Source organism: Lissotriton vulgaris, chromosome 1_1, assembly GCF_964263255.1.
Source record: "Lissotriton vulgaris chromosome 1_1, aLisVul1.2, whole genome shotgun sequence".
Lineage (NCBI taxonomy): Eukaryota > Metazoa > Chordata > Amphibia > Caudata > Salamandridae > Lissotriton > Lissotriton vulgaris.
The window spans coordinates 969,726,972-969,738,347 of NC_141685.1; the positions used below are offsets into that span (position 1 = coordinate 969,726,972).

General features: G+C 40.7%; 1 protein-coding gene across 1 annotated transcript in view; it reads right to left on the reverse strand.

The window, feature by feature from the left end:
• LOC147748311 (coagulation factor XI-like) overlaps window positions 1-11,141 on the reverse strand; it is a 67,551-nt gene extending 56,410 nt beyond the window's left edge. The window contains exon 1 of the mRNA XM_086960116.1: window positions 11,044-11,141. The gene's annotated coding sequence lies outside the window, so the exon portion shown is untranslated. The remainder of the gene's footprint in view (window positions 1-11,043) is intronic.
• Between the last annotated feature and the right edge of the window lie 235 nt (window positions 11,142-11,376).

Consider the following 11,376-nt stretch of genomic DNA (forward strand, 5'->3'; position numbering starts at 1 on the left):
GTTATTTCTCCTCGATTTTGCTCTTCCCCAAGGAAAAATCAAAAAACCTTGGATAGTTTATGTTCAGGAAGGTGGCCCTTCCAGCACATAAACAATCTTAAAAAAAATACATTTTGTAACTTCCATGTGTGCTGCATTAGGCAGCACACATAGAAGTGACAAAACGGCATTTCAAAATTGTTCATGTGCAGGAAGTGGGAACTTCCTGCACATAAACAATCTTCCCCTGCACGCAGACACCCTTGCACTATGGGGCAAGGGTGCCTGCATTGGCACTACACTGCTAAGTGTAGCACCAATGAAGGGGGAAACACAAGGCTGCACCATATTCTTGTAAATATGGTGCAGCCCTGCATTTCTGAAGTGGTGAAGCATGTCGCTAAGCCAAGGAGGTTTACGACATGCTCCGGCAATTCTATTGTAAATACCCCCTTAGTATTTTATATTGAAAGAAATTACATAAAAATAAAACATTTTAATGTGGAGTTTGGTGTTGCATCTCGAAGACTAACTTTTGAATGGTTGCTTTCATTTCGCAGTACGAGGCTCCGGCCAGGGCCAGACTGGAAACCCAAAGCAGCCCTGGCAAATGTTCTCATACCAGTCCCAATGTGGTGCACACCAAGTGCAGTGACTGAGCCCGACCACTACAAAGGGGGCTTTGGGAGGCTCACCCCCCCCAAAAAAGTAGGAATCAATGGTGCAGTTTAAACAACATTTATAATTATATAATGAATTGTATTCGCTTTTAAAGAAGAGTAAATGAGGACCTAACTGTGCATCAGGATGCAACAATCTTTGTTGGGGTTCTTCAATGATTCCCATATTATCACCCTCCAACAGGGCCTCTCATCTCTCCATAGCACATCTGTCACATGTATTTCATTTGTTTTATAGCATCTCTCATACCATTGTAGGATGTCAAAGCAATTTACATCACACACATATAGACCATGAATCAGACGTGAAAATCAGTGTATAGAAAATGTTACATAAGGCAAAGGGGACTACAAGGTGTAGGATTCACATATCATTCATACTGCTAGGCATTTTTAAAGAGTGTTTGGTCTGGTGAAGCACAAACTAAGGATTCAGAACATAACACAGAAGTTAGCATTGACTTTAACATTAAAAATGTATTTCCACCCAAATAAACCTTTTTAACAGCATCCGGATAATTATAGACTGGGGAAAAAACATAAGTTACTAACTTGTAATATGCAGTTTGCAAGCAGCTCTTTGATGAGAGTTTATAGGTCACTGTGCTAGATTACGATTGCCCCTTATGAATTGCACATTGACAAAATAATCTCTGTGACAAAAGCAGAAACCCACTGACCTATGCACATAAAATGCGTTTTTTTTAAATGCATGGTACACGTTCTTTGCAGTAGGCATATTAACCCTCTGTGCTGCATAAGATAAGTCAAAGCTGCCACTGGACAAAACTCTCAACTCTTTTCAGCAGATACATTAATCACTGGCATTTTCATGACACTTTTATTGTTGCTCAAACTGCTAATTTTACCAGGAACTTTGCAGTGCTTTTCAAGCTGCTGGCTGGGGACCCCCTGGGAATGTGCCACGGACCCCTGGGGGTCCGCGGACCACAGTTTGGGAAACACTGGTGTAGAGGCTTTGACAACATTTTACAGTGAACGATGCACTGATGATCAGTTACAAATCCAAAGTTGCACTGATAAATCAGCTAAACATAAACATTTTCTACCAGTGGTAGAGTCCTAATATTGGTACACAAATTCCCGGCAAAACTACATGCCACTGGTAGACAGTCAAAATATCGAGTTGTAAATATCGACTTACCATAATATCGAGTCTGTAATATCGAAGGAGCATAATATCGAAGGCAAGAATATCGTAGGACAGAATATCGACCCAAGGTAAGTAATATCGAAATACTTAATATCGATGTAAGTAATATCGAAGTTAGTAATATCGATAGCATATATATCGATGTTAATAATTTCGATGACACTAATATCGATATTTGTATTATTTTATAGTTTTTTATTATGTATGTGTTATATGTTTAATTTAAGTATTTAAAATAATTACTATTATATGTGTATACATTTTCTATAATAATATAGAAATTTATAAGTAAATTTGATGTTTTAGTACCGGAGCGGGTTGTGGGTTTATAGGGGAATAGGGTGGGAAGTAATTTAATTATGGTAAGTTGATTAATAATTAGTTGGATTAATTAATTAATTATAATTATTTGCTAATTAATATTGATTAATTGGGAAATAATTAATTGATTAATTGATATATATTTTCTGTAGCGGGATGTGGGTTTATAGGGGAATAGGGTGGGGAGTAATTTAATAATAATTAATTAATTAATATATGTTTTTAAATATTTATAACTAATTAATTGGCAAATAATTAATATTAATTAGTTAATTAATTAATATAATTTGGTACATATTTTAAATTAGTAATTAATTGGTAATTAAATAATATTAGTTAGTTAATTACATTATTAGAGTAATTTATTTATATATAATTTTTAGTTACTGTTAATTAATTAATTGGGGAAAAATGATAATAATTATTAAATTATATTAATTACAGCTTATGTGCTAATATATTTACTTTATTGTTATTGTTAATTAATTATTAATTGCTAATTAAATAATATTATTTAACTTTGGGTTAAGGAGTATTTTTAGGGTTCAGGGTCATTTTTGGGTTTTTGGGTAAAGGGGTATTTTGAGTGTTTAGGGGCAGTTTTCAGTTTTTGGGTAAAGGGGTGTTTTTAGGGTTCAGGGTCAGTTTTCAGTTTTTGGGTAAAGGGGTATTTTTAGGGTTCAGGGTCAGTTTTCAGTTCATGGGTAAAGGGGTATTTTTAGGGTTCAGGGTCAGTTTTCAGTTCATGGGTAAAGGGGTATTTTTAGGGTTCAGGGTCAGTTTTCTGTTTTTGGGTAAAGGGGTATTTTTAGGGTTCAGGGTCAGTTTTCAGTTCATGGGTAAATGGGTATTTTTAGGGTTCAGGGTCAGTTTTCAGTTCATGGGTAAAGGGGTATTTTTAGGGTTCAGGGTCAGTTTTCAGTTTTTGGGTAAAGGGGTATTTTTAGGGTTCAGGGTCAGTTTTCAGTTCATGGGTAAAGGGGTATTTTTAGGGTTCAGGGTCAGTTTTCAGTTCATGGGTAAAGGGGTATTTTTAGGGTTCAGGGTCAGTTTTCAGTTCATGGGGAAAGGGGTATTTTTAGGGTTCAGGGTCAGTTTTCAGTTCTTGGGTAAAGGGGTATTTTTAGGGTTCAGGGTCAGTTTTCAGTTCTTGGGTAAAGGGGTATTTTTAGGGTTCAGGGTCAGTTTTCAGTTCTTGGGTAAAGGGGTATTTTTAGGGTTCAGGGTCAGTTTTCAGTTTTTGGGTAAAGGGGTATTTTTAGTAAATTAATTATTAATACTTATTGTTTAGTACATATATATTATATCTTTACTGTATATATTTTTATTTATTAATTTTAAACATTATTAGATACTTTTAAATATGTTTATTTTATTTATTAGTGTTATATACTTACTTTTACATTTATATATATTAAAAAAAAATCGATATTTTTAACATCGATATTTTTTACAACGATATTATTTTTTCGATATTTTTGTACTTACCATGTTGTAGATAGGATGTCGATATTTTTGCCCTCGATATTGTTGACTCGATATTCTTGTAGGTCGATATTTTTGTAGTCGATATTCTGTCATAGATCCCATGCCACTTGTGCAGATCACGAGGCCTGGTCCATAGTGTTTTGCACCTGTGCCTCTGCACTCAAGACAGCCAGTAATGTGACTGCGCTGTACCTGCTCAGTTCCTGATGAAGCCTGCAGCCAGTGCTTAACTTTAGTTTAGCGGAGACTCAGCAGGGTGGTATGAGTTAAACACTCGCCGCTGAGATCTGTGGGCCATTAGTCAGAACCCTAGTGTCTAGTTTTTACAATGTGCAGGTTTACTTGGTTTGCCTGGGTACTGGCTAAGCTAAGGTCCAAAAAACACAGCTACCCACATTGTAAAAAACAAGGTGCTGTGTTCATGTTGTGTTTGGGGCGCTTCCCTGTTGTGTGGCAGGTGGAAAGGGACTGGGGGGGGGGGGGGAGTATGATGCATCCAGCACCATCTGTAATTAGTAGATTTATATAGCACAGCTTATCACCGGTGAGGGTATCCAGGGTAAGTCCATGAAGATGGGGAGATTAAGCAATTTGCCCAGAATCACTGGATGTTGAGCTGATGCTGAGACTGGTATAGAGACAAAATATCGACTCCAAAATATCGACTGGACATAATATCGAGTTTAAAATATAGACTGGACAAAATATCGACTGGACATAATATCGACTACAAAAATATCGTTTTTCAGGTAAGTGAAGTAATATCGACTGTATAAAATATAGATAGCAAAAATATCGATTTTTTAATAATATATAATATTTTATAGTGTATTTTTATGTAATAATATGTGTGAATAGTGTGTATTAATGTTATTAAATATTTTATTACATGAATTTTGTTTTGATAATAATTGCGTAATGTAATTCTGTAGCGGGTTGTGGGTTTATAGGGGAATAGGGTGGGAAGTAATTTAATAATAATTAATTAATTAATATATGTTTGTTATTATTTTTAATTAATAATTAATTGATAATTAATTAATATTAATTAGTTAATTAATTAATATAATTTTGAATATATTTTGTATTAGTAAATAATTGTTAATTAATTAATTGTAATTAGTTAATTACATTAATTAGAGTACATTTTTTATATATATAATTTTGTGTTATTTTTAAGTAATTAATTTTGATAAAATAATATTAATTATTATTATTACCTGTTTGTAGATACAAACTCGATATTTTGACTGTCGATATTTTGTCCACGATATTTTGGCAAGTCGATATTTTGGCAGTCGATATTATTTCAGTGATCCGCTGAGACTCTAACCTTGATCCCCAGCTCCAGAGTCCGCAGCTCTGGCTGCTTCGCCGCATCTGCACTTTTTTTTTTTTTAAAGTGCATTAACCTTGGCTGCATCATAGCACTTTTTAAAATTCGTTTTAGCCGCACTGTAAATCATCTCTTCGACTGTGCAGCATGGCTCCAAAACCTTGCCAAAGCCAATAGCGCTCATAGGAGCGACCTTTTGGCTTTGCCAATGCTTGTTCTGATCTCTGCCACTGGGGCTGCACTAGATTTTGTTTCAGTCATGAACGAACTGAATACTGTGAATTAAAATTATTAAATCAGACACAGTACATCTGTTACAGTAACAATCACTGACAACGGACAGTCCATGTAAATAACCTAAATAGCAGAGGTCATATGGCCATTGTCACCAAAGTTGTGATATGCCACAAGACCCACATTTGACATTGCTTAAGTGAGGGCTGGCTTTGCACACTGGCAACTGCGTGCACCTTAAAGCGCCACCACAGGCATTACTTGGCGCTATTCCACAGAGGACTGCATGTTTAAAGTGTTGTAGATTGCACCAGATATCTGAAGGAACCGACCCCCAGCATTGCGACACTCTTTCAGCCATGGGTTCCTGTTCAAGACCAGAGCTCACAGCGACATGTTTATAAAAATCGTGTTAACACTGCAGTGAGTAGCAAATTCTCTAATACAACTGGTTCTTTGTACTTACTTTTGAACTACAGTCGCTCTGTTCCAGAAATTGTCTAATGGAATTAAAGTTGATCCTTTCTGATACCCGGACCGTTCCAGTCATTCACACTGATATAGTCAACTTGTTTTAAACAAGCATTGGCATAGTCCATCGTCTCGCCTTTGGCACTCTGGGGCAGATTTATGTTAACTCGCGCATCCCCAGGGATGCGCCAGTTAACATGAGCCACAGTGCGCCACAGCTCCGCCACCCATGGTGCGCCGCATTTATAATGCGGCGCACTATGGTGCAAAAACGGCACAGATGCGTGACGCATCTGTGCAGGAAATGTGGCGCATTGCTGGAGTTGCGTCGCAAGCGCGACGCAGCTCCAGCAAGGCTCGGGGGTACACCATGTGCACAATGCTGCGTCAAGACCTAGGCCTGCTTCAAGCAGGCGCAGGGTTTTGACGCAGCATTGCCCTGAAAGTGACTGAGTGAAATCTCATAGATTTCACTCAGCCACTTTCAGGAGGCGTTCCTGCGCAGGAACGCCCCCCCCCTGCGCAGGAACGCCTCCTTATGGCGATGTGCTTTACAACGTGACGCATCTCCTAGATGCGTCACGTTGTAAATAGGGCGCATTGTTTGCGCCGCAGTTGCGTCAAATAAAGTGACTCAATTGCGGCGCAAAGAGGCGCAACGCCTCATAAATCTGCCCCCTTGTGTTTAGCCATGCAGCACATTAGCCATTAAAGACATCAAAGTTTGTGGTGAACCATCTATGATATACTGGCCCTGTTACTACCAGGCATTAATTAAAATCCTTTGACTGTGTTGGGATTCTGACGCATATGCACTTTTGAGCAGGGTTGGGATTATGAGATGTGGCAATGAACTCTCTCCTAACCTTCGACTGTAATTAATAGACGTTGGTCACTACATTCACAACTAAAGAAACGAGGCAAACTATATCTGATGAAAACGCAAACCAGAAATGGCCACACAAACAAACAAAAGTCATGAAATAAATTCAAAGTAAGTTCTAACAAGCATTTGCAATGCAACAGGTCTCGCATTAGTTAGAGTTAGAGATTTTTGCATTGTTTATATTTTGCTGGGTTTGTTTGTTGTTTTGTGTACTGAATGTGTTAGCTAACTACAGTTTTGTATGTTGCATAAATATATCCAGCACAAATGTTGTCTTTTTATAATTTTTTTATTAGACATACATTTTTGCTGCAATCAAGTAAATATTAGTTACTTTGCATGTATGCTAAGCGACAAATATTTTCGAAATAGCTTTTAGGTGACTAACACCTTTTTCGTGCAATCTTTTGTGCACTTAGTAGGCAGTGATGCATTTTTTATTGCACACGCTAGTTTATCTCTCCGTTATATTTTTGTTTTATAGTCTCCACCAAGGCGAACTTTAAAACAGTTGCCACATAAATACTATAAATAATCAATCAGCATTAACACATTAATATATATACATTGCTTTGCTGTGAAAAAGTGTGTCTGGTTTAGCGCAGAATTAGGAATTAAAGTAAACCATAAAAATAGTACGGATAAAAAAATCAAAGTGTCGAAATTTGCACTTCCATGGGGGCGGGGGCTCTAATCATAAACCAACTGATTATACAAAATGTGGGGAGCAGTACAAAATGTATCTCAGCGAAGGTACCAGAATTCCTTGAGATGAGACTGGATGTGAATTCATCCAGTTGTCTGACTCCTGGAGGAATGTATTACTCATTAGTACACTGGGGGGACTTCTACCATACCTCAAGCATAAACCCCACTCTACCCTCTACTGACAAGGCAGACACCCAGATGGACACTGACTTCAAGCACAGCACATGGCCAGGCCATGAAGCTTCACTCAAGGGGTAGACAGCAGGATGAGCAGAGACCATCCTGACAGGTCCAGCATCCCAAGGTCACCGAACTGTTCTAGTTCTGCCTCAAAAACACAAAGTGCTCTAAAGGAGCTGTTAGATGACACAGAAGTAAAGTACTACTGGATTATTAATTATAACGCATGTTTACAATACACAGAGTATCACTTTGGAATACCCTTCCCATTTCTGTCTTCTTTTAGCAACCTCTTTCAGAGGCTTTCAAGACCAACCAAGTGTTGTGATGCACAGAGTGCACAATACAACTTCCCCTCTAACTTTTCTATAAGCAAGTGATGATGTGGGAAGTAATAAAGTCAATGTAAATTAAAATCTACCACAAAGGCCCTCACTACGAGTGGTCTCTTAATTCCGATGGGGGGCGGGGCTGGTGACAGTTACTGGCCCACATGGAATTCTGAGATATTTGGAAACAACGCACGTCTCTCAACTTTCACTTGGAGATTTCCATGTGAAAGTCTGCCCCAGAATGAGGAGTTGCTGAGGGAATCATACCTTGAGTTACCGATTCCGTGATAATTCCTCATTTCTGAATGGACTCTCAAAGTCCAACTCCAAATGGGCAAGATTTTCACCACATCTAGGAATTACCGGCTCCAGGGAAATTGGGAAACTCCATGGGTGGAGAAAATTCACCATGAGGGCCAAAGTGGGCAAAACCATAATTCAGCAACTTGGGTTTTTCATCTTTCTCTCCTTCAGTACACGTTTTGGAAGCCATAAAACCATGCAGTTAACCAAGAGCTTGACCTGCCAATTGTATGAGCACACAAATCAAATATTCTATGAAAAGAAGATGGCTGCAGAGACAAGTTGGAGACTGGCTGGTGAGAGGTTACAGAGCTGCAAGGGCCGACGGACAGAAACATCCATCCGGTGCTCATCCATCCGGTGCTCAGTGACAGCTCACCATCTGAGCGACACATGTCAAGAGTAGGATCTGAGGCTGCAGCAAATTACACCTGAGCCTATTACTTTCAGATCCAGGAAAGAAAAAAAACTGGGGCGCGCTGGTGGTGAACCTGGCCGCTCTGATCTCCATTGTAACAGAAAAGCAAAATGACATGCTGAAATGAAAATCATTAATGATGGATGGCAGAGGTGCCTGAGTTGATAGTGCTTTTGAATTATGAGGGGAGCATCGTAGGACCAAAAAAAACATTAGAAAACCCCTGCCTTCCACAGGTCTTTCCCTCACCTCCTACCCAGACACAATAGGGCTGGTTCCTAATTGTTCACCGTGTTTTCAAACGCTGGCTTCACCGAGCATGTTTTTTGGGAGTGAAAAACACAAAATATGTCTAGGTTTCGGTTTTAGAAGGCAGCTCTGAAGCTCCCTTTGACAGCACTGGAGAACATATTTTCTCTATTGGCACAAGTAAATTTTTACCAGAATCGAAAAAAAAATTGTTTATTGTGGTAGCCTGGGGATACGAACATGTTCTATTTACGATATTCAGTTGAAAATACTGTTTGTTCTATTCCCATTCACCGCACACCATGCCAGAGTTGAAAGGCCACAACAGGATAGAAATTGTAAAAAAAAACAAAACGAGTGGTGCGCTGTCACAGCGAGCCATGTGGTTTCAATTATTGCGCCTGTGTCTGGGCACGATAATTGAAACCGGATGGCAGGGGTGCGCGTAATAGACACCAATAGGCCATGGGCGGAGCAATGCGCCCGCCTTTGGCCAATTGCGTGCTGTCTTTGATAAAAAGACGCACGCAAAGGCCAATAACGTGGGCCAAAAGGAAAAGCACATGCAGAGGCGTGTGGAATTCCTAGGTCCGTTTTCAAACCCCCTACATGAGGTCTCTCGATACGCAAGCAGTGCTGCACACTGCAACCCTAGGCGAATGACCTAAAAAGGCAAAATATTATTTTTACCATGGCCATTAACGGGATTAGCATGTTTTAGCTGTGCGCAGATTACAACAAAGGCGTCGCTCTGTGACGTAAAGAAAGCATGAAAGGGGTTTCCTGGTAGATGATGTCACAGTACATCTCAAACAGCCAGGTCTGTGGAGGGAGATACGGTAGGGCAGGAAGGCGGGGAGGGGCAGGGTGGGGGTGCTAAAAATCGGAATATGGATAATTGGAGGTAAGTAAACAATGTAATTAATAAAAACGAATTTCGTAGCGCGCACTGCATCGCATTTTGCGATGCAGGGCGCTCTCTGAAATGCATTTTATTTATTCAATTGTTTACTTACCTCCAATTATCCATATTCCGGGTTTTAGCACCCCCCACCCTGCCCCTCCCCACCTTCCTGCCCCACCGTAACTCCCTCCACGGGCCGCGGCTGAATTCTCAAAAGACAAGCTGGGCATCATCAAGCCAAAGTCATTGTAAGATGGAACTATTGAGGTCAAGTCTAGGAGTTTTAAATCCGGTTTTTCTCGCCCCTTTCTGTGAATACTGCAAGTAAACTGGCATGGCCCCAGGGCTGGCTGTGGAAACGGGTGAAGAGGGCAATGTGTCATGATGCTCCTGACAGTAGTGAGTAAAGCTTATTATGCCAACAGGAAATGATACCGTTCATCCTATTGCAAGACATTGGCCTATAAAAAGAAAGGAAGGTGTGGTAATGTGTTTTGTTGTTTTTGCCCGACGACCAGAGTACATTACTGGAAATGCCTTTAGGTACAGAGAAACTACCTGGTGAAAGGATTGAACACATTTTTGAAACATTTAAGTAGTAGAGACAAATAGCTGGTTCATTGGGTCTGTCAACAATACAGAAATAAGTTGATTTGCTGCACAGCAAACACTGAACCTCTCCATGACACTTTAAACCTCTCCATAGATGCAGAGCTTTGACATGGGTCAGCCTTTTTATTTACAGCCTTAATAAGAGATGCGTGGGAGGGGAAAGTGTCAAGGAAAAAAACCCTGCCCCATCACCTCATCCGCGGTAAGCATTCACCGTAGGCTCTCACTGACAGGAGCAACCTGTCCTCCAAAGGAAGGGGTGAAGCAGGGGAGTGGACGCGACCATGGAGCAGCGGATAAAAGAGGGGGAACTGTCTGGGTCGGCCTTCAGCACGAGCGAGCAGGGCCCGCCATGGGAGGGGCGCTCGGAGCTGTGTGCATGAAGGCATGTGCTCATGGGCCCGGTCCCTGCTCAGTCAGGAGCTGACCCGTGAACACAAACGGGACCCCCAAGTGCCTGGTTTAACTCACAACCATTAGCAAGGGGCAGCATTTCTTTCCGCCCAGGGCGCTATCTTGGCAAAGGCCGGCTCTGCCTGCAGGTTACATTGGCCTGGCGGGGGCCACGGAAGGCAGTAAGGCTCTGTGGCCGGTTGACCGATGTCCTAAAAAGGCACCGCCCCATCGCCAATGCCCGCCTTCCCACCCCATCGCTGTGCGTAGGTAACACAATAATAACGTCACCAATTACCACAAGTTGCAATGAAACGTTCACTTAAATGTTCAATTATATCACAAGCTACTATGAAGAAAAACAAATCCTCTCACCTTGTGCAGTCTCTGCCGGGAGCTGCTGTCTCTGTTCGGGTGGCTGAGTCACTCTCGTGGACCAAGAGCACGTTATTTAAGGTGCCGGGGAGGGGCGGGGCCAGCTAAGGTGGAGGAGTGACTGACAGGAGGTGAATGACATCAGAGACAGAGGGGGTAGTGAAGGGGCAGGTGATTGCGTAAAATCAGGGAGGAACGAAGCTTTAAGTGGGATGAAAAAACGGTTTGTCTCTCAAAGGGGCGCGATTGATGTAATTAAGGATGTGGCTTAAAAGCTCAGAAACTGAAAATTTGTGCTTAACATAGTGTGCCGCCAAACTGGTATTTTGCAAC